This window comes from Bos taurus, chromosome 9, assembly GCF_002263795.3.
Source record: "Bos taurus isolate L1 Dominette 01449 registration number 42190680 breed Hereford chromosome 9, ARS-UCD2.0, whole genome shotgun sequence".
In the NCBI taxonomy this organism is placed as follows: domain Eukaryota; kingdom Metazoa; phylum Chordata; class Mammalia; order Artiodactyla; family Bovidae; genus Bos; species Bos taurus.
Genome location: NC_037336.1, coordinates 85,403,915 through 85,426,530, shown reverse-complemented (window position 1 = coordinate 85,426,530; position 22,616 = coordinate 85,403,915). Strand labels below are relative to the sequence as shown.

Sequence of the window (22,616 nt, the reverse complement as noted above, 5' to 3'; positions counted from 1 at the left end):
AATGGGTGAGAGTTTGTAGGCAAGACCAGAAAAGTTACAAATAAAGTACATGTATCATCTGTATCTGCACGTTGAAGCACTGTATTGAGTAAATTTATGATTTGGACACATTCTCATATGTCAAAAACAACATTAATAAAATTAAATGTCAAATATCAAATTAGGGAAGGGCTTGCCAGGTGACAGTGGTGGCAAAGAACTCGCCTGCCAGTGCAGGAGACATAAGAGACCTGGGTTTGATCCCTAGGTCTGGAATATCCCCTGGAGGAGAGGATGGCAACCCACTCCAGTATTCTTGCCTGAAGAATCCCATGGACAGAGGAGCCTGGTGGGCTACAGTCCATGGGGTTGCAAGGAGTAGGACACGACTGAAGTGACTTAGCATACATACATCAAATAAGGGGAAAAAGAGATGAAGATGAAGAGAAAAAAGAGATGAACAAAGGGTTAATATCTTTTACTGACATAGAACTGTTTCGAATAAATCAGAAAGATACTAAGATCTCAGGAGCGGAATGGGCAAAAACAATGACCAAAAACATCCCCAAGTAACCAGTCAATTTATAAACCAGGAAATACAAATAGCTAATAAACATTACATACTTGACAAGCTAATTAAGAAATAAAAAATACAGTAATATTTGTACTATTTTTACTAATCAGAAGAGAAAACATTGATACAAATTTTCTAAAAATCAATCTAGCAATTTACATCAAGGACATTCAAAATGCTTATATCTTTTAATCTATTAATTCCACTTCTAGAAAATTATCCTAGAGAAATGATTGGAAGTGTGCACACATTTAACAATGAAATTCAGCAAAGTTCAAGATGTATGGAAAGAATGCAAGTAAAATATTTCCTAGGCTCATGGCTCCCAAACAGATAAACTTGCACCGATTCTCATTTTAAAGACAGCCTAAGGGAGACTCCAGCTCCATAACTTTTCTTGCCATTCTATTTTAGTCTCTCAACCACTTTGCAATAAAGCCATCCTTCCTTATGTGCAACTGAAACACACTCTGGTTTGCTCCAAACCTATGTTTGATCTCATGTAGGCAGGATGAGGAGCTCCGTGGGATTAAATTTAAAAGTTTAAATTCATTAAATTAAAAAAAAATCCTTTCTTGGCCCCAAATTTTCTTCTTTCTTTCAACAGATACTCACTTCTGGGGGCTTCTGACTTGCTTCTAGTCCTTGGCACCAACCTGGCCAAGATCATTGAGGTCTCTTTGCTCCCTAAATGCCAGGATGAGAAATGGCTGTGCAGAAAGACAAGCACAGTGGTGCAGTGTAGTGTGAAAAAAGCTCGAACTGATGACTGTACAGGGTGCACGGGTATGTAGAGAAATCCAGGTCAGCCTGGGGGAGTCACATATCAAAGAGAAGGAAACCTGGATACCTTGAGCTGAACAGGATTCCCCAAGTGGACAAAGACAGTGGTGAGGTGGGTGGGGTTTGGGGAGTGTGGAAACATGGCCAAAGTTACACTGAGAGAGTGTATGTCTTCATAGACTGGAGGCTATCCTGTATGGTTATGGGTGAAGTGTGTCAAGTGGGATATATGAGAATGAATAAGAGTTTGGGGACTTGCCTTGTAAACCGTGTTAAAGACTTTGAATTTCAACCTATAAACATTATGGAGTCAATGAATAATTTAACTAGGTGAAACATAATCAGATTGTAGTGTTAACCAAGGACACATGAACACTGTGGGCGGTAGGTTGGAGGTGCAAGTACCACATATAATGAATTTGGACCCCAAAGAGCAAAGAGGGGATGGAATTGAAGAGAGGGTACAGGAGAGAACATATAGAATCAGTACTGCTTAGGGACCTGTTGGTTGTGGTACAGGGCGAGGGAAAATGAGAAGATATCTCAGTTTCTGGTTCCCTAAAAATGTTACTTTATAAAAAATTTCACCTATGGAGAGTTCTCATACTTGAATGTACAAGAGTCTTTTAATTCATGGCTGCAGTCACCATCCACAGTAATTTTGGAGCCCATGAAAATAAAGTCTGTCACTGTTTCCATTTTTTCCCCATCTATGAGCCATGAAGTGAAGATGGGATGCCATGATCTTAGTTGTTTTGAATCTGAGTTTTAAGCCAGCTTTTTCACTCTCCTCTTTCACCTTCATCAAGAGGCTCTTTAGTTCCTCTTCGCTTTCTGCCATTAGAGTGGTATCGTCTGCATAGCTGAGGTTGTTGATATTTCTCCTGGCAGTGTTGATTCCAGCTCGTGATTCATCCATCCTGGCATGCATGACATACTCTGCACAGAAGTTAAATAAGCAGGGTGACAATATACAGCTTTGATGTACATTTTCCCCAGTTTGAACCAGTCCATTTTTCCATGTCTACTTCTAACTGTTGCTTCCTGATCTGCATACAGGCTTCTCAGGGGATAGGTAAAGTGGTTTGGTACTCCCATCTCTTAAAGAATTTTCCAGTTTGTTGTGATCCACACAGTCAAAGGCTTTAGCATAGTCAATGAAGCAGAAGTTTTTCTGGGACATATTGAGTGCAGCACTTTAATAGCATCATCTTTTAGGATTTTAATACTATCTACCTGTAAATATGCAATATGGGAGATTGAGGCAGGAAGAAGACAGGCATGATGCTTATGAAAGAATAATAGGATTTAAAGGGTTGTGAAATAGTAAGAAATATGTAGACATACTAGTCTTTGACCCCAGTTGAGAGACATAGCTCCCAAATTCCTTGGAATTTCCTACGTGGTGGGTAAAGACTGCGTCTTCAGTTCTTAGAGGTGACTCTTGGCAGACTCCTGTCTTAGGGCTGGTCACCATGATTAGAAGCTTGGAACTTTCAGCCCCACCTCTATGCTTGGAGAGGGGAGAGAGGATGGAGACTGAGTTCATGAATAATTGTGCCTGCACAATGAAGCTTCCCTAAAAACCCCTGAACGACAAGTTTGGGGAGCTTCCTGGTTGGTGAACACATCCAGATACCAGGAGGGTGATGCAACCCAACTTTCCCAGGACAGAGGTTCCTGAGCTTGTTCATTTCAATCCTTTAAAATATCCTTTGTATTGAATCAGCAGTGGTAAGTAAACTTTTCCTGAGTTCTGTGAGTTGCTCTTGCAATTATCGAACCTGAGCAGGGGAGTCACTGGAACTTCCCGTGTGCAGCCAAGCCACATAAAAGATGTGGGTAATCTTCAGACACACTGCTTGAGACTGGTATCCGAAGTGGGAGCAATCTCGAAAGATGGAGCCTTTAACCAATGAGGTCTGTGCTAACTCCGATTAGTGTCAGAATTGAGTTGAATTTTAAGTCACCTTGTTGGGGTCACAGAACTGACTGGTGTGGGGAAATACCGACACATCTGGAAACTCCTGTGAGTGTGAGAACAAAAGAAAGAACAGTGACTATTTCCTAGACAAGTCAACATGGGAAGAGAAGTTAATGAAGATGGAAAGGAGTGACCAGAACTGAGGAATATGGTGGCCAGATGAGTGCGTCTGAAGGAGAGTGGTCCAGAGGTGCAAATGAAGCAGTTGAAGTCAAGCGAGAAAAGGAGAGACACGCGCCCCTGGATTTGGTCATTAGGAGGTTTTTGACAAGCTGAGAACTAGAAGAACAGAAGCCAACTGTGGAGGGAAAGAAAGGTGAGGAAGCAGAGACTGTAACTGCAGAAAGTAACTCAGGAAGCGCTGCTAGTGAAACAGCAGGGAAGGGGGCAGGGCACAGCCATTGAAAGAATGACAAATACTGGTTAGAACCAAGTTGGGGCCCAAGACGGCAGAAGATTCAACTTCCCTAGACTTTGAGCCTCATAATACACTCATTGTAATACATTAGCATATGCTACGGGTGCCAGGACAGTTCCAAGGTTGACTATAAAAGGCCCCAAAGTAGGCAGTGGCCCAGTTCCTGGAAATCTCTACCCCATCTCCAATACAGTAGAATATTCCTCCCATTTGTTAGTGTATGAAATTACCCAGGACATAAAAACTAACCACCTCCACAAACCAGGACACTCTGCCTTCTGAGACAGCCCCATTCTGCCTATACAATGTGTATCTTTCTAAGTAATCCTACCTTCACTTACTATGGCTCGCTCTTAAAATCTTTCCTATGCTAAGCCAAGGACCCTCACATGGCGGCCAAGGGATTCTCCCAAGACCTAGGACATGACCATCCTCTCATGCCCCATTCTCCTGAGAGAGCAATAATAGCAAGATTGATAACTAATCAGGGGCTGCCACTTACAGCGTAACAGTCTCTTTATGTATTAACCTATTTTGGATGGCATCACTGACTCAATGGACGTGAGTCTCAGTGAACTCCGGGAGTTGGTGATGGACAGGGAGGCCTGGCGTGCTGTGATTCATGGGGTTGCAAAGAGTCAGACATGACTGAGCAACTGATCTGATCTGATCTGATCTGATTTAAAACTTTAAAGTACGAAATTTCTAAATGATACAAAGAACATATCCAAATTCCCCAATACCATGACATCTTCACAGGCTTAACAATTAAATCTAATTTATATAGACATAAAGGTGTGAAGTGTGGGCCTGCTACTGGTAAGTGTACTTAAACATTATTAGTATTGTTGGTTTAAACCATCAATATATTGAAAAGGTTTCTGGATATACTTTTAAGAAAAGTGGTTGCTGTTTAGTTGCTCAGTCGTGTCCGACTCTTTTGTGACCCCATGGACTGTAGCCCACTAGGATCTGCTGTCCATGGGATTTCTCAGGCCAGAATACTGGCTGGAGTGGGTTGTCATTTCCTCCTCCAGAGAATCTTCTCGGTCAAGGGATCAAACCTGCATCGACTACATTGGCAGGCAGATTCTTTACCACTGAGCCACCAGGGAAGCCCCTTTATGAAATGTGCAGGCTCCTATATTTATAAATGAACATAAAAAAAAAGATTAAAAGCTTTTTGCAAGCAGTATCAATAAATCTATCATAGTTACATAAATCTTAAGAGGTAAGCAATTTGGAAAGAGCTCACAAATTCCTTATTGAGCAAGTTCTCATTAGCAAAAGTCTAAAGAGAGCTTGTGTATCAGCCCACAAAGCATCTAGAAGTCTGTGTTCCTACTCACTGATATCAAATGCATTATCCCAGAGGCAACCTCATGAGAAAAACCAATGAGATTGAAGTGGGCTGAGAAAATCTTTGAGAGATCAAAGCTTCTTTACAGTTTTCTGCAAAATTTAGGTGCCATCCATCTATCTTTATGTGAACAAAACTAGAGTTAAAAATAATTCCATCCCTCATTCCACCCCTAATCCCTATTGGATACCCATTAAAATTTATTTCAAAGTTCTCTTCAGTGAGTTCCCAAACAAACGTGGGTGGATTTAGAGACTGACATCTCTTTTATTTTACAAAGAGGCGAAAAACAACTCCTGAGCTTCAGAATTGTAGGAAGTGTCTTTAGAACTTTAGGAAGTGTTTAAGTCAGAAGGATTCAAGGTCCTTGCTTCCTAGGGATGCTGGTTTCACTCTCTCTATGCACTTCCCTGGTGGCTCAGATGGTGAAGAATCTGCCTGCAATGCAGAAGACCAGGGTTCGATCCCTGGGTCAGGAAGATTCCCTGGAGATGGGACTGGCTACCCATTCCAGTACTTTTGCCTAGGAAATCCCAGGGACAGAGGACATAATAGGCTACACAGTCCAGGGGTTGCAAAGGATCAGACACGACTGAGCGACTAACACACACTCAGGTTGGAGAGTAGGTTTGAGACTAAATATAAATTTCCTCTAATAAATCACCTCTAATACCAGTCTCTGATTTAAAAATCTCATTAGGGGAAGGTGAGTCAAAGTTTGGAAACTGGCATGTGGTTAGTGATGTTTCGGCATGGGTAGGAGGCCGAGTTTGATCTGCCTGCAGTCTTTTCTCAGACCTGGTATCTTGGATTTTCTCTCCTCTTCCCTTCTCCTCTTTCTCCACCCCACCTTTTCTTCTTCCTCTTCTACATTCCTATCTTGGATTGTATTCCCCTGCCCTCTAACCTCCAGCCAGGGCCTAAACTCCAGGACCTTGACTCTGAGTTATATTTCTGAGTCTGATGTATCTGCTACTACTGACAGATAGGAGTTTGAATCGAGTTTCATATATATATTTGCAATTACATATAACTACATATATTTAATAATATATCTGTTTTATATGTAAATAAAACATCAACAAAACCTATTATATCATATATATTACATATATATGATTAAAAATCAAATTACTGTATAAAAAGGTTTGGCTGCAGTGGCTCTTACATTTGAATGTGCATGACCATCACATCTTAGAAATACAGATTCCTGGGTCCCACCCTCAAATTTGTGAGATTGGGGAGGGAAACAGAAAAGATTTACTCCAGGTCATTTCTTATTTAGGTCCACTTTGAAAAATACAGTTAAAACTTTTTCCTTTTGAAAAGATAATTACTGCCCCCAGTGAAAATTAGATACAATGACTAGGTGAAGAGAATAACAAAAATGACACAGTTTAGATGGTTGTGGATATTTTTCCTTTCTACCTGTGTAAATGGGCTCCTTTACCTACTACATTACTGCAAGCGATGGACAAAGCTTTTTAGGGCATCTGAGAAAAGTCAGGAGATTTCCAATGGAAATTTTTCACTCAATGAAAAGAGAAAACAATTTTATTTTATTTTTTTTTTGCCCTGGCACCTGTGATTTGCTGGATATTGATAAAATAATCAGGGATTTGGAATTTTGTATGAAATATAGTCTTCTGATTACCTAGAATTTGTTCTCTTAGAGATAGAGCACCAGGGAGGTAAGGTCTTATCTGTGGTGAGGAATGTATTTTGACTACAAACAGCAAAATGAAATTCAAAGTTGTCTCCTAGCTACCGATCTTAGCTGGCATCTGAGAAATTTTGTAAACAACACTGACCCCCATGAACCGACCCTGGTATCCTAGCTTGCAGGACATCAAATGAATGTATGCATGCAGATCATGGGGAAAAATTTAAAAAAACAACCTCCATTCCCCCACCCCCCAAAAAACCCCACCAAATCCTAAGGTGATGAGTTCTGTTTTTGAAAAACCAAATTCGATTAAAAAACCTATAAGATTATGGAAAATTAGGGCCATAGAAAAAATTGGAGGAAATGATCCCAGCATTTCCTAATTTCAAAGAATAACTTTATTCATGCTAAACATATAGCCTATGGGTTCTGGCTTCTGTCACCTTCCAAATAAAGTAAGTAACAGATTTTCTTACTTTTTTTTTTGTTCTTGGCTTCTAATGCGCAGCTTGTTAAGTAGATCTCTGAGCACAGGAGAAAGATAAAAAGCCTTTTTCATGTGGGGTGCAGGGGAAAGTGGTAGGGAAGGCCTGAGAAATGCTATCACTAATAACCTGCCAAATTAGGCAAGCACAGGGGGTGAACCAAAAGATCTGATAATTATTTTTTTCTAAGTAAAAATTTAATGGTTGGAAAGGGAAAGGGCAATGAATTGAATGGGCTGTAGGTCTGGTTCCTAACTCGAAGCATTTAAGAAATGTTTCATAACGATGGTGGTTGCCCACGTGCTTGCCCGCCCATGGCTAGAATGAAAGTGAATGAAATCTCTTAGAAGACCTTTGATCAGGCACCATCCCTGACAGGAGTCAGCTTGTACCGAAAAGGCAGCACTCCATCCTGTCCTGGGTGGGAGATCACTACCACCACTCAATCACAAAAGGTGACACCCTGGGGTTGATAATTCTTGAGGAGCCCAATTAATTTATGCACCTGCTACTGTGTGCCAAGTTAAGATTTTTTTTTTTTACATTTTTATATACTTTGTCTCAAAAATATTCATATTTATTAATGTCACCTTAGTAATGTTATTCCCCTGCAGAGAAAAGGAAATGTGTTCATCTCAGCATTCTTGCCTGCTTCCTCTCCCTTTCCTCCTTGTTTTAATTAACAATTGCTCAGTGCCCTGAGGGCTGTCATTAATTAAAAGTTTTTTTTTTTTTTTAATCCTTCAGGAATAAGTAGAACTGATATTTTCCTCTTTTTAAACCTGAATGTGGCTTTCAGATTTATTTTGTAGTGTTTTTATGATCTCCTTTCCTTATGATTAAGTTTATTTCTGAAAGATTCAGTTGTTGATTTTATGCAAATATAAGATTTTTCAATATAGGAACTAAAATCTCTTGATGTTTTATTAATTCATGCTCTCCTTAGAGTTTGGTTAAAGAGTTTTCACAATATGAAAATTATGCTTTAAGAGACAAAAAGTACAAATATGAGGACCTCTTATAATTGGGAAAATGTACATTTTCATCATTTCTTCTTTTCCATTGTTTAAGAAGGAGGTAAAGATGTGTTGGGGCTTAAAGGAATTCACTGATGAAGGCAGATGGAGGAGATAACTAGTAAGTACATGTGCCTTCAAGCCATTAGGCTGTGACTTATACTATCTAATTACTATTTTGACCACTGATAGAATTTTTTCTCCCTTTAGTCTATGAAAAAACAGATTAAATAAGAGACTATAAAGGGACCAAAATGATTCCAAAGGTGGCTTAATGAAAAAAGAATAAAATGTTCTGCAGTTTTATGGAAGGTTATAAACCTTATGAAGTGAACCGTTTTCTGATGATAAAATGCTGCTGCAAGGGCGGTCCAGAACCTTCTCTGACACAGGAGAGCAGCGTCTCCTCCAAGGTCATCGGGAGAGGCTTACAAACACACAGTCACGGCTCAAATCCCTTTAGCTGCACTTTCTAAACTCCATTTCCCATGTTAAAACACAATGTGAACCGTAAGAATTAACTTTAAAAAATCACATGTGTTTGTCTTTACTGAAGGCTGCATGGTGGGAAATGGTCAGTGAGCAGAGCCAATTTCTAACTCAGCCTCTTTTTTCCCTCACCTCTTTCAAGGGGGTGATACTGCAAAACTCCAGTGGCTCTCAGCCCCAGCAGCAGACACACACTTTTCAGTGTTTTCTTCTCTAGTCAATCCTCCATGAACTCATGCACCATTCCCCTCTCCTCCCAATGCAGGAACACTCTATGGCTCCCTCTTGGCCCACTCTGATCTCCCTTCTCTATACTTTCTTTCTCAAAGACTTTGGCTTAAAACTCTGTGGCCAATAATCCTTAATGCAAATCACCAGTCCTGGGTTTGTGCACTTTTAACTACTTCTGGACCTTTGATTTCCTTCTTTTCCTCTCTCCCTCCCCCCCCCCCCCTTCTTTTACTGTGCGGGTCTTAGCTGTGCGCAGGCAAGATCTTCAGTCTTCATTTTGGCACGTGGGATCTTTAGTTACGGCCTGTGGAATCAAGTTCCCTGACCAGGGATCAAACCTGGGCCTTCTTCATTGGAAGCACAGCGTCTTAGCCACTGGATCACCAGGGAAATTCCTGCTTTTTATTTTAAAACAATTGTGAATTTACAGAAAATTAAAAGAATAGTCTGAAGAATTCTTTAATACCTTTTGTCCAAAGACCCCAGTCAAATTTTACCAATTGTCCCAATCACGGCCTTTGTAGCAAAAACATCATTCCACCGTCCCTGTTGGGCCCAACTGTCGTGTCACTCTAATCTCCTCCAATCTGGAGTAGCTCTTCAACCTCTCCTTCACCTTCATTCTGAAGATCACATAAACACCATCAATTTTAACGTCTCGTCATTATCTGAAATGCAACAAATCTAAAATGGATCTCATCTTTTTCCTAAAATCAGCTCTCTCCCTGAATTCCTACTTTCTGTCATCTTTCTTCCAAAAATTTAGGCTTAAAACTTTTCTTCTCCTTTAATCCATATGTGATTACCAAGTTGTTATATATCATTTTCTAACTGTCACTCAATGCCTTTATGTGCATTTTCCATCAGCACCTGAAAGTCAACATGTCCATCCCTCTAGTCACAGCTTCTTTTCAAAGCCTCCTCCTCAGCTTCCTATTGCCCTGAATGGCACCATCGTTGGCCGGGTGGTCCAAGCCAGCATGAGGGAGACAGGCAGCAGGCGAGTATGAGTGTATCCCGTGACAACTTGTGTGTGTGCTAAATGGAAGGAGGAATGGAAGATGAGAGTAACGTGAGAATAAGCTTTAAATGCTGCGCTAAATAATTCAATTTTATTCATGCCTTCTTTCTGGACTATACTATAAGCCTTTAAAGGCTCTAGCTATTTTAAAAACTGACTTATAATCTTAGCACTAGCTACCTCTTTCTATACAGAGAAAACTAAATAAAAGTTTGCTCATAAAGTTGATAAATTACACTGAAACTTAGAGCCTTTGAGAGTGTATCCTGCACTAAAAATTGCTTTCCTCTCTAAACATGGAAAGATTATTTCTAACTATAATCATCTGATTTGAAAAACATAGGCTATCATCTTATCTTTCCTCTAAATAGTGGCAGAACTAATATAATAATTTAGCAAATACTAATTTAAAATAAAAAGTATTTAGTAAATACTTATTGAGGGCCTACTTTATTTATGTGAACTTAGAAGTATGAAAATGTAGAACTTTAAGCATTCTATCTAAAAAATAAACATATTGATTTAATTAAAAAATTTTATTAGACTTCCAGCTTTCATAAGTAAATAAGAAAAGTCTAGTGGCCTGTGCTTATATGAGAGAGAGAGAAAAAGAAAAAAAGCACATGTCATACTGTGCATTTAAGAGACAAGATTATAACAGTAAATGCATACATTAAAAAAGGAATACCTCAAGGAACTAGAAAAGCAAAACAAAGTAGACCAAAGTTAGCAGAATGAAAGAATAAATATCACAGTAGAAATAAATAGAATGGAGAATAGGAAACAAACAGAAAAAACAAAACTAACTAAGAGTTGATAAACCATTAGCTAAGATCACAGCATCTGGTCCCATCACTTCATGCAAATAGATGGGGAAACAATGGAAACAGTGAGAGACTTTATTTTCTTGGGCTCCAAAAAATCTGCAGATGGTGACTGCAGCCATGAAATTAAAAGACTCTTGCTCCCTGGAAGAAAAGCTATGACCAACTTAGCATATTAAAAAAGCAGAGACATTACTTGGCTGACAAAGGTCTGTCTAGTCAAAGCTATGGTTTTTCCAGTGGTCATGTATAGATGTGAGAGTTGGACTATAAAGAAAGCTGAGCACCAAAGAATTGATGCTTTTGAACTGTGGTATTGGAGAAGACTCTTGAGAGTTCCTTGACTGCAAGGATCTCAAACCAGTCAATCCTAAAAGAAATCAGTCCTGAATATCCATGGGAAGGACTGATGTTAAAGCTGAAACTCCAATACTTTGGCCACCTGATGTGAAGAACGAACTCATTGGAAAAGACCCTGATGCTGGGAAAGATTGAAAGTGGAAGGAGAAGGGGATGACAGAGGATGAGATGGTTGGATGGCATCACCGACTTGATGGACATGAGTTTGAGCAAATTCTAGGAGTTGGTGATGGACAGGGAAGTCTGGTATGCTGCAGTCCGTGGGGTGGCAAAGAGTTGGACAGGATTGAGTGACTGAACTGAACTGATACTAAGGAAAGAAAAAAGAGAAGATTCAGATAAATCAAATCAGAAATGGAAAGGAGATATTACAACCGATGCCTAAGGGGAAAAGGACCCTAGGAGACTATTATGAACAATTATATAGCTTCCCAGGTGGCCCTAGTGGTAAAAGATCCTTTCTGCCAGTGCAGGAAACATAGATGCGAGTTGGATCTCTGCGTTGGGAAGATCCCCTGGAGAAGGCTATGGCAACCCACTCCAGTATTCTTGCCTGGAGAATCCCATGGACAGAGGAGTATGGCGGGCTATGATCCACAGAACCACAAAGAGCCAGACATGACTGAAGCAACAGAGCATGCATACATGCATATAGCAACAAACTGGATAACCTGAACGAACTGGAAAAGTTCCTAGAGATACACAAACTACCCAGACTGACTATTCAGCCATTAAAAAGAATGAAATATTGCCATTTGTAGCTACTTGATATTTTGATATATGTATACATTATTAAATAATCACCAAAATCTAAGGCTAACTAACATATCTGTCAGTTTATATAGTTACCATTTCCTTCTTTACTGTCCGATTGAGTGAAGCAAGACAAGAGAAATATCATATGATATCACTTATATGAGGAATCTAAAAAGAAATGATACAAATGAACTTACAAAACAGAGTTTGCAGGCTTCATGTAATAGTCTTTCCATCACCATGTCGTGTTGATTTCTGATTTCCACTGTTCGCACACTTGCTTTCACGCCTGCCACATCAACAAATAGTCTTCATCCCTCCTTATGGAGCTTAAGTGCCTTTGCCTTAGCTCAGGCCCTCGCCATCTCCTGTCTCCATTCCTTTCCTCCAATCTATTCCTCACAAGGATGCCAGGGTCAGTGTGCAAAGACCAAAGAGGAACTAGCCTCCGTTGATAGACCTATAATGGTCTTCACTGCCTCCAGGGACTAATTCCAAATTCCTCAGATGGCATTCTAGCCTCAAGCTTTGTGACACTATAGACTGTAGCCCATCAGGCCCTTCTGTCCATGGAATTTTCTGGGCAAGAATATTGGAGTGAGTTGCCATGTCCTCCTCCAGGGGATCTTCCTGACCCAGGCATCAAACCCATGTCTCTTGAGTCTCCTGCATTAGCATGCAGATACTTTACCTTAGGCTTCCCAGGTTGGCTCGGTGTTTACTATATTCTTTATGAATCCACCTGCCAATGCAGGAGACTCAGGAGACTTGGGTTTGATGCCTGGGCCAGGAAGATCCCCTGGAGGAGGAAATGGCAACCCACTCCAGTATTCTTGTCTGGAAATTCCATGGACAGAGGAGCCTGGTGGGTGACAGTCCATGTGGTGCCAAGAGTTGGACATGACTGAGCACACATGCGCATTCCTTGTCTCTCTTCCTCTACCCTCCCTCTTTCCCATATTCATTCCTCCCATGTTGTAGCAACAGCCTGGTCCCAATTATGCTGTACTGTGTTCATGTTTCCCAGATTGTTGCTACCCTCTAGAATATTCATGTTCACACCCCTTTCTCATCTTATCAAAAACTGAACTAAATTTCTAAGATCCAATGAAAACATTATGTCCTGTAATCATTGAGGTAGAACCACTCACTCTATTACCAGAAATTTCGCCATATCTTGTCTTGCTGCTGATAGTAGCTCTCTCATTTGGTGGTTTCTATTTTGATCCATGCGCCTCCCCGCAACTGACTGTGAGCAGTTAGAGAGACAAAAACCAGTTTTTTCATCATCTTTGTTTCCAGGGCCTCACACTGTGATTGCTGGAGTCCCCAACAAATCTTTGTTGCTGCAGCTATATAAGACCAAACAGCTCTTCTTCATTAAGCACCACACTATTTTGACTGTCAAGTTTTTTCCTAGGTTTATCTCCATAATAAGCTTGTCATTGGAATTTCCTACTGATTCCCACTGTGGATTTTCCACTGTTTCTATGGAGAATATCCTGGCCTTTATTTTTCACACTGGTCCAAAGATCTAACTTACTCTTGTATTAAGTACTTCTACTCTTTAATGTTTCTACTTTTTGTGAATTTTAAAACATTCTCTAATTTCAGATGACATCATCCTGTATATATATTAAAAAATCCCAAAGAATCCACTAGAAAACTATTAGAACTAATAAATGAGTTCAGCAAGATTGCAGGATACAAGATTAATGTACGAAACCAATTGTATTTCCATACACTAGCAATAAACAACCAGGAAATAAAATTGAGAAAGTAATCTGCAATATCATCATAGAGAGTAAAATACTAAACACACTGAACAAAAGAAGTTCAAGACTTATATAATGAAAACAAAACATTTTTGAAAAGAATTAAAAAAGATCTAAATAGATGGGAAGACATCCCATGTTCATGGACTGGAAGATTCAATATTATGAAGATGGTATTAATCTCCAAATTCCACTGCAGATTCAATGCAATCTTTTAAAAATATCAATCAACTGCCTCTTGTTTGGCATGAAAGTATAAGCCAATCCTAAAATTTCATGAAAATTCAAGGGACTCAAACAGCGAATCTTGAAAAACAAGGACAAAGTTGGAATATTCACATTTCCCAATTTTAGAACTTATTACATAGCTATAATGAGATGCTGCGTGATACTGGCATAAGTAGAGATATATAGATCAATTGAATACAATTGAGAATCCAGAAATAAACCCACACACTTGCAATCAATTGATTTCAACTAAGAGCCCATAATAACCCAAAATGGAAACAGTCCAACTGTTCATCAAGTGATGAATGGATAAAAATATGATATATCTATATTACTCAGTAATAAAAAGGAATTAAGTACTGATATATTCCTTGGTAGCTCTGCTGGTAAAGAATCTGCCTTCGATGCAAGAGACCCCAGTTTGATTCCTGGGTCAGGAAGATCTCCTGCAGAAGGGATAGGCTACCCGCTCCAGTCTTCTTGGGCTTCCCTGGTAGCTCAGACATGAAGAATCCACCTGCAATGCGGGAGACCTGGGTTCGATCCCTGGGTTAGGAAGATCCCCTGGAGGAGGGCATGGCAACCACTCCAATATTCTCACCTGGAGAATCCTCATGGACAGAGGAGCCTGCTGGGCTACAGTCCATGGGGGTCACAAAAAATTGGACATGGCTGAGCAAGTAACACTTTCACTTTTTTATATACAACAGAGATGAACCTCAAACATATTATACTAAAAGAAAGAAGTCACTCACAAATTGTTAATTTCACAAGTATATAATCTCTCATATTGTATGATCTTGTTTATATGACATGTCCAGAATAGGCAAATATATAGACAAAAGTAGATTTGTGGCTACTTAAGATTTGGGAGTGAGCAGAGGGATGGAAAGTGATTTATTTTGGAGGTGAAGCGATTGTTCTAAAATTAAATTATAGTGATGGTTACACAGCTCAGCAAATAAAAGAAAAACCATTGAATTGTATGCTTTAAATAGGTGAACTTCACTGTATGCAAATTTTATCTCAACAAAGCTGCCAAAAATGATAAATAAACATTCCTTATTATCCATGTGCCTCAGTCTCCTAAATATACACAGTTACTTCATTACCATTTCAGGTTAAACATGGAAAATCAGATATTTAATTTTCCCCTGTTCATACTTTCTTCTTCAAGTCACTCAGTCATGTCTGACTCTTTGCGACCCCATGGACTATACAGTCCATGGAATTCTCAAGGTCAGAATGAGAGTGAGTAGCCTTTCCCTTCTCCAGGGGATCTTCCTAATCCAGGGATTGAACCCAGGTCTTCTGCATTGCAGGTGGATTTTTTACCAGCTGAGACACAAGGGGAGCCCAAGAACACTGGAGTGTGTAGCCTATCCCTTCTCCAGCAGATCTTCCTGACCCAGGAATCAAAGTGGGGTCTCCTCCATTGCAGGCAGATTCTTTACCAACTGCGCTATCAGGGAAGCCCCATACTTAAAGGCCTATAATTGTAAGGAAGGCATGACTAAGAATGGGAACTATACATTTTGTCAGATTCCTTCCCTATTCCACTCAAAAAGTTCAAGCGCTTTTCCTCTATATTATCTTACTGTTCTATGGTAGATCATCTGTTGCTTTCCAACCAAACAATTCTTATCAGGGAACCCCCACACTTAAAGGCCTATAATTGTAAGGAAGGCATGACTAAGGATGGGAACTATACATTTTGTCAGATTCCTTCCCTATTCCACTCAAAAAGTTCAAGCGCTTTTCCTCTATATTATCTTACTGTTCTATGGTAGATCATCTGTTGCTTTCCAACCAAACAATTCCTAGGCACTCATAACTTCTCTCCCTCCTCTCTCTTCCTTCTCCTCCTCCTTCTTCTCTCTTCTCTTTCTCCAACCTTGTAAAGTAACATCCATTTCCCAAGTTTTAAAATTTTGTCTTTACAAAAAGTTACTCTTCCTTGTTATTATGATGTCTTCTCAGCTCTCCTTGACTCAGAAACACAGAACATTTCTTATATGCTGGCTCTGTGATTACCACTGAGGATCCAAAAATGAATGACTCAATTTCTGTCTTAAAGAAGTTTCAACAAAGGAAATGAATAATATGTGTACATATGTACAAGTGACTATACGACAACATAAAACAATGCAACAGATGCAGTGTGGGAGTATAATTAATTTTAATCAGAAGAGACGGGAAGTTCTCCAAAATCAAACAGTTCTTTATAAATTTGCCAAACTGTCAGTTGACTTCAAAATTCTTCACAGTATCATGAATCAAATTCCAAAGTAAAATGGTAAAGTATGGCTTTAGAGTTGGTCCTTTTCCATAAAGAAGCCTACCAGCTAATTTTATACTCATATGGAATCTATGGATATTAAGAGAATTATATCGTAAGATGAAATTCTAATACAAGGAAACGAATGTGAGGATACTAAACAAATGAAATTACATTTTAAAAGAGTAATCATTTCTGAATCCTAACACGAAACTCTTTCACAGAACACAACAAACAACAGCAACAAAAACTCCAAACCAAAACAAAACTTGTCGTACTTCCAAGTAAAGACATACAGTAAAGTTTGAAATACAGTTTGATCCTCTCAGTTGTCTACAAGATCCCTGTACAGTTCACGTTCTTTCTAATGGAGTTACCCTCTAAGACACTGGGAACCATGAGGCAAGCTCAGCTCTCTGGTATCAGGCACAGAGGAACTCTGACGAATTGGCCAGTCCATGGTGTCAATGCCTACTTTCTACTGAACATTCTGATTTATACATTGGCATCATAAAATTAATCTCTCCCAACACATAGACTCCTGAATCAATTATGGAGTTTTTTGATGTATGAGATACCACTCAAGGTCATCCTAACCCAACATGCAAAATAAAATGGAAAGCAAAGAAGTTTTTCTATAGGGTCTGAGGCCATGAATCGTGCTTCCTTATGTGTCCCCTGAGGACACATCTCTCAGACTTTGGGCTCCATATGCCATGGTATCAATTAATCTCCTGGCCTTTACAGTTAGCTAATTTTCCTAAGTTACCGATTTCCCACTAATAGCCTCTTCCACTGGCCGTTGCATCCATGTAAGATGCTGTCATCATCTTCATGGTCTTGCTGCTTCTGGCACAGCCTTGTTCAACCCAGAATGACATTTCCTTTGTAGAAATCTCTTTTCAGTTTTCTATTATGTGCTCGGTTCATGTTTGTTTAATGAATGAATAAACCTACCCTGCCATCTTTTAGAGCTGATGTAAAGGCAAACAAAATAGTTGTTCTACAGTTCATTTATGAGTCAGTTATCTGTGAGTTTTATTACTCTTCTTGGGATTCAAATAGAATGGGTAAAATTCCAACTTTAAAAACCCAAAGGATCAGAGAAATAAAACTTACTGCTATTTTTAATGTCTTTAAAGTGATAGGCAATAAGAAAACTGCCAAATCAGGATCAGTCTACAGAAAAAAAATTTTTTTTCTGGGAGTGATTGAAAGGGAGCATAAAAAGATGTCAAGCTGACAGATGGATTACTGCTATTTCAGATTTGCAACCAGAAAACAAGGCCAGGCTGTGGATCTTAGTGTGAAATTGCAAGTCTTCTATCTATTTCGGGAGATCACACTGGAACAGCTTATTTTCTTTCCCCGTCCTCCCCCATTTCTCCTATATACACAGCAGCTGTTATACCTGATGACATCTTCAAGGACAGTGCCAGAGATATATTTCTCCAGATTTTCCTTTTCCCAACCTTTTTTTGGGAGGGGAGGGGTGGTGTGGAACAATTTATAAAAGCTGAAAAGCTTACAAATGTATGTTGCTCTATGGTAAAGAGATAATACCTAATATAGGAGTACATATTGAAAGGTAAAAATATTGACTGGCTTTAGCGTTGTCCAACATTTCTTTTTAGGGTCATTTTCCTGAGTGATCTCACTTTTTACATACCCTACATCCTGTTGTCATTATTGCTGCCTTTACTCAGACTGTTAAAGGCCTTACTTAACCTTTTTTTTTAATTTTTCTGACCATTTCCATGAGTCTCCTCCCATCAAAATCTATCTTTTTAATTTTCTGACACCAATAAAAAGAGACACAGCAAGTCTAGGCTCACACTGAGTTTAATATTTGAAAGTATACTCTATGCATTTCTGTTCTAGTTACTTTCATTTAGACAAATGGCTACTAGGACTTCCCTGGTGGTGCAGTGGCTAAGACCCCAGTTCCCAATGGAGGGGGCCCGGCTTTCAGCCCTAGTCAGGGAACTAGATCCCACATACTCCAACTAAAGATCCCACATGCTGCAACTAAGACCTAGGACAGTCAAATAAATAAATAGTAAGATAAATAAAGAAATGGCTATTGAAACCTATTGCCTTAATCTAATTTAATATAGGTAGAAAAGTAGAAATTTGGACAGTGAAGCAAGAACATACTGTTCCGTCCCAAATTACACTACAGAGGTGACTACTATCCCTCTATATGTGTGCTCAGGCACTCAGTCAAGTCCAACTCTCTGCAACCCCACGGACTATAGCCCACCAGGCTCCTCTGTCCCTGGGATTTCCCAGGCAAGAATACTGGAGTGGTTGCCACTTTCTTCTCCAAGGCATCTTCCTGACCCAGATATTGAACCTGAGTCTCCTGCATTGGCAGGTGGATTCTTCACTGCTGAGCCACCAGGGAAGCCCACCCCTCTGTATAAACCTGGGCTTATGCTTTGATCTTCAAAAGTAAAAATCCAACTTCTACTTGAGTTGAGTCATTTATTACTCAAATGTCATAGACTGACATTCTTTTTTTCCCTGGATATTATATTTTCTGACACTCAGATAATTTTAAATATTTTAAGTTGTCCTTCATATTAACAGTCTGGTTTTTGGATATGAAATATTCTCAGTGCTCCATCACGAAGCCATGAGCTTAATAGCAAATTCCCATAAGCTACTAATAAAATGGCTCTAGACTTTTAACAGCAGTATTGTCTTCCTTCATTTTCTAAAATAAGTTAATTTAAAAGCCATCAGTGATAGACATCTTGTACTTTCTTACCATCAAAGGGAAGTCAAGAGAACATGGTTCTCATTTCTCTTTTTTTTTTCACCAATTAGTGGGAAAATGACATTGTTGCAAAAATGACATCATTGCTCTGGATCTCTGCATGTTGAAACTGGATTCAGTGACTCTTGAAATTGTTTAGATTGCAGATCCTTTGAGAATAAGATGAAAACTCATCCAACTGTCTATCACACATCCAGATATATGCATTTTGGGGTCACATGTTAGCATTCTATTTGTTATAATACTATGTTTAACAGAGCCAGTTCTGGCCCAAGTTTGAATTCCATTTTCACCATTACTAGTTCTGCAACCTTGGGAACATCATTAAATCTCTCTAAACTTCAGTTCCTTACTCAATAAATAGGGAAAAAAATACCTACTCCATAGGGTGATTGTCAATTTAAATATTTGTAAAAGTACTGAACTCAGTGTTTGGCCTATAGTGGAAGGCCCTCAATAAATGACAGGTTAACATAAATTGAAGAAACTAAAAAAAAAACCAAAAAACTAAGCCAAACAATTCACTGGATTAGATTGTTTCTAAAGTTCTGTTCTATGCATTTTTAAAAAAATAATTTTATTTTTCTCTTTAGAGCATTTGTAGTCCACAGCAAAACTGTGCAAAGGCACAGAGATTTCCCATATCCCCCACCCCCACACGTGCCTAGATTCCTCCAACACCCCCACCCCCATGAGAGTAGTACATTTGTTACAACCAGTCAACATAGATTGACAGGGCACTTTATTAAAAGTCCACAGTTTACATTAGAGTTCACTCTTGGTGTTGCACATTCCATGAATTTGAACACATGCTTAACAACATGCATCCTGTTATATATTATACATATCATACAGAGTAGTAGTCTCCTTGCCCTAAAAATCCTCTGTGCTCTGCCTATTCATCATTTCCTCCCTCCAACCCCTGGTAACCATTGCCTTTTTACTATCTCCATAGTTTTCCTTTTCCACAGTATCACACACTTGAAATCGTCTTTTCAGAATGGCTTCTTCCATTTGGTAACAGGTATTTTCTCACCCTGCCTCAACATGGCTTGATAGCTCATTTCTTTTTAAAGCTGGATAAATTCCATTGTACGAATGTAGCATGGTTTATCCATTCACTTACTAAAGGACATTCAGTTGCTTCTAAGTTTTGGCAGTTATGAATAAAGTTGCTATAAATATCCATGTGTTGGGTTTTGGTGTGGATTTGTTTTCAACTCCTTTTGGGTAAACGTCAAGAAGGACAATTACTGGACTGTACAGTAAGAGGACGTTTACTTTTATAAGAAACCACCAACCATATCAGATATGTCTTTTGCAAATATTTTCTCCTAGTCTGTGTCTTGTCTTGTCATTCACTCAACATCATCTTTCACAGAGCAGAAGAATTTTATTTTAGTGAAGTCCAGCTTGTCACTTCTTTCATGGATGATGTCTTTGGTATGGTACCTCAAAAGTCATTGCCAAATCCAAGACCATCTAGATTTTCTCCTATGCTACTTCCTAGGAGTTTTATCATTTTGCAGTTTACATTGATGTTTTTCATCCATTCTGAGTTAATTTTTATGAAGAGCAACCTGTGTGTAAATTTTTTTTTGCATGTGGGTGCTGAGTTGTTCCAGTTGGTGTTTAATTTTATTTGTAAAGAAATCATATTTATTGATTTCTACAGCATAGTATTTAAGTCTACATTTACCAAGCAAGCATCACAGAGTTGCTTTTCAAAATATTCTTTTGGGATAAGTTAGAGGGCTGGATGAGGGGGAAGTGTCTCATCTTACAAGTTGAGGATGCACTGTGTACTAGTTTTTCTTCAAGATTTACAATGTTCATATCATATTAAAAGTTCTGATGAGTCCCAAAATAAAGACAATCTCTTCAGGGGTTGTCTCTGTGATTCTTAAACTTATTTCACTGGGTTTACTCACTTTTTGTTCCAAATCCTACTTATTTTTCCAAGAATTAATGTTCCTAAACACACTTCAGGAAATACTTTTCTGGTCTGGTATTCTTTGTGCTCCTTTAAATCTCATCTTCATCAAGGAATTACTTTCTTATTTGCACGCGTCCTATGTTGCTTCATTCGCATCTGATCCTTTGGACTACAGCCCACCAGCCTCCTCTGTCCATGGGATTCTCCAGGCAAGAATACTATAGTGGATTGCCATGCCCTCCTCCAGGGGATCTTCCTGACTCGAACCCATGTCTCTTATGTCTCCTGCATTATTAGGTGGGTTCTTAACCACTAGCGCCTTTAGGGGGCATTATGTACAGTGGGGGATTCCCTGGTCACTCAGCTGGTAAAGAATCCACTTGCAATGCAGGAGACCCCAGTTTGATTCCTGGGTTGGGAAGATCCCCTGGAGAAGGGATAGGCTAATCACCCCAGTATTCTTGAGCTTCCCTGGTGGCTCAGATGAAAAAGAATCCACCTCAATGTGGGAGACCTAGGTTTGATCCCTAGATTGGGAAGATCCCTTGGAGGAGGGCATGGCAACCTACTCCAGTATTCCTGCCTAGAGAATCCCTATGGACAGAGGAGCCTTACAGTCCATGGGGTTGCAAAGACTCGACATGACTGTGCAACTAAGCACAGCACAGCATAGCATGTACAGTGGACATAAGAATTGTTGGAATTTTAAGTACATATAAAATAGCTGTGCAAGATGGGTGAACTCAGTGATATATTTTGTGCATGTCCACAAGACCAATCAATCAAATTTTTTGTACGCTGAATACTAACAGCTAATTATGCTTGTGGTCAAATGCAGCGAGATACTCCTTGTTAAAACTATAGTCACAACACTTGCCCCTTACAAATATAGAGTATGATAGTATTTAACATAGTTCTTCATCCATAGAGACACATGGCTGACATCCATTTAATTATTTCATCAAAGTATTCAATTGAGAGCTATGGAAAACAATTTGGAAGCTGTAAATAGCCACTGAATTGATGTGTATTAGATCATCATGCTGGCATTGGCCGCCCTGAATGTTTGACATGAAAATCTGGGTTATCACATCAGATGTGGGATACTGATTTGATACCATCCAACCCTAACTAGACTAAAATCTAACACAGAAAATTTAAATTCCTTCTCTTTTAGTCAATCAGCATCTTCCAAATATCTTGTTACCTTCCTCTTTGCCACTTTATCTAGACATATATGGTATTTCTGCATTAGTGGTCTTAATTGTTACCAGAAACTTGGATTACAGAGGCAGGAAATGAAATATTGACCAAAAAAGTGAGAAAGAAACTTCAGGGGAAAAGCCAACAAAAACATTAAAAAAAGATAAAAACAAAAACAAAAACCTAAGTGAAGGGAAAGCAGTTTAGTTTCTGGGGTTGAAAGTATGAGCAGAAAACATGGAAATGTGTTTTGAACATTCAGAAGAATTATTATACATATTTTATGGAGGAAAAAACTAAAAACAGAGAACAGACTCCAAAATGCTGTCATATGCAAACAACATACACTAGAAATAAATAACTCCATCTTGCAACTCAACAGAATAATTGGGTGAAAGTTCTTGGTTTCTAAGAATTCTGAATAACCCATAGGGTGTGTGTGTGTGTGTATGTGTGTATATATGTATT

General features: G+C 39.1%; 1 long non-coding RNA gene across 1 annotated transcript; it reads right to left on the bottom strand.

The window, feature by feature from the left end:
* Positions 1 to 1,883: 1,883 nt before the first annotated feature.
* On the bottom strand, positions 1,884 to 12,571 carry LOC112448074 (uncharacterized). The gene is made up of 2 exons (XR_003036440.2): positions 12,144 to 12,571; positions 1,884 to 9,653 (listed from the first exon to the last, which is right to left on the bottom strand). It is a non-coding gene; the product is annotated as an uncharacterized lncRNA (long non-coding RNA).
* Positions 12,572 to 22,616: the final 10,045 nt, after the last annotated feature.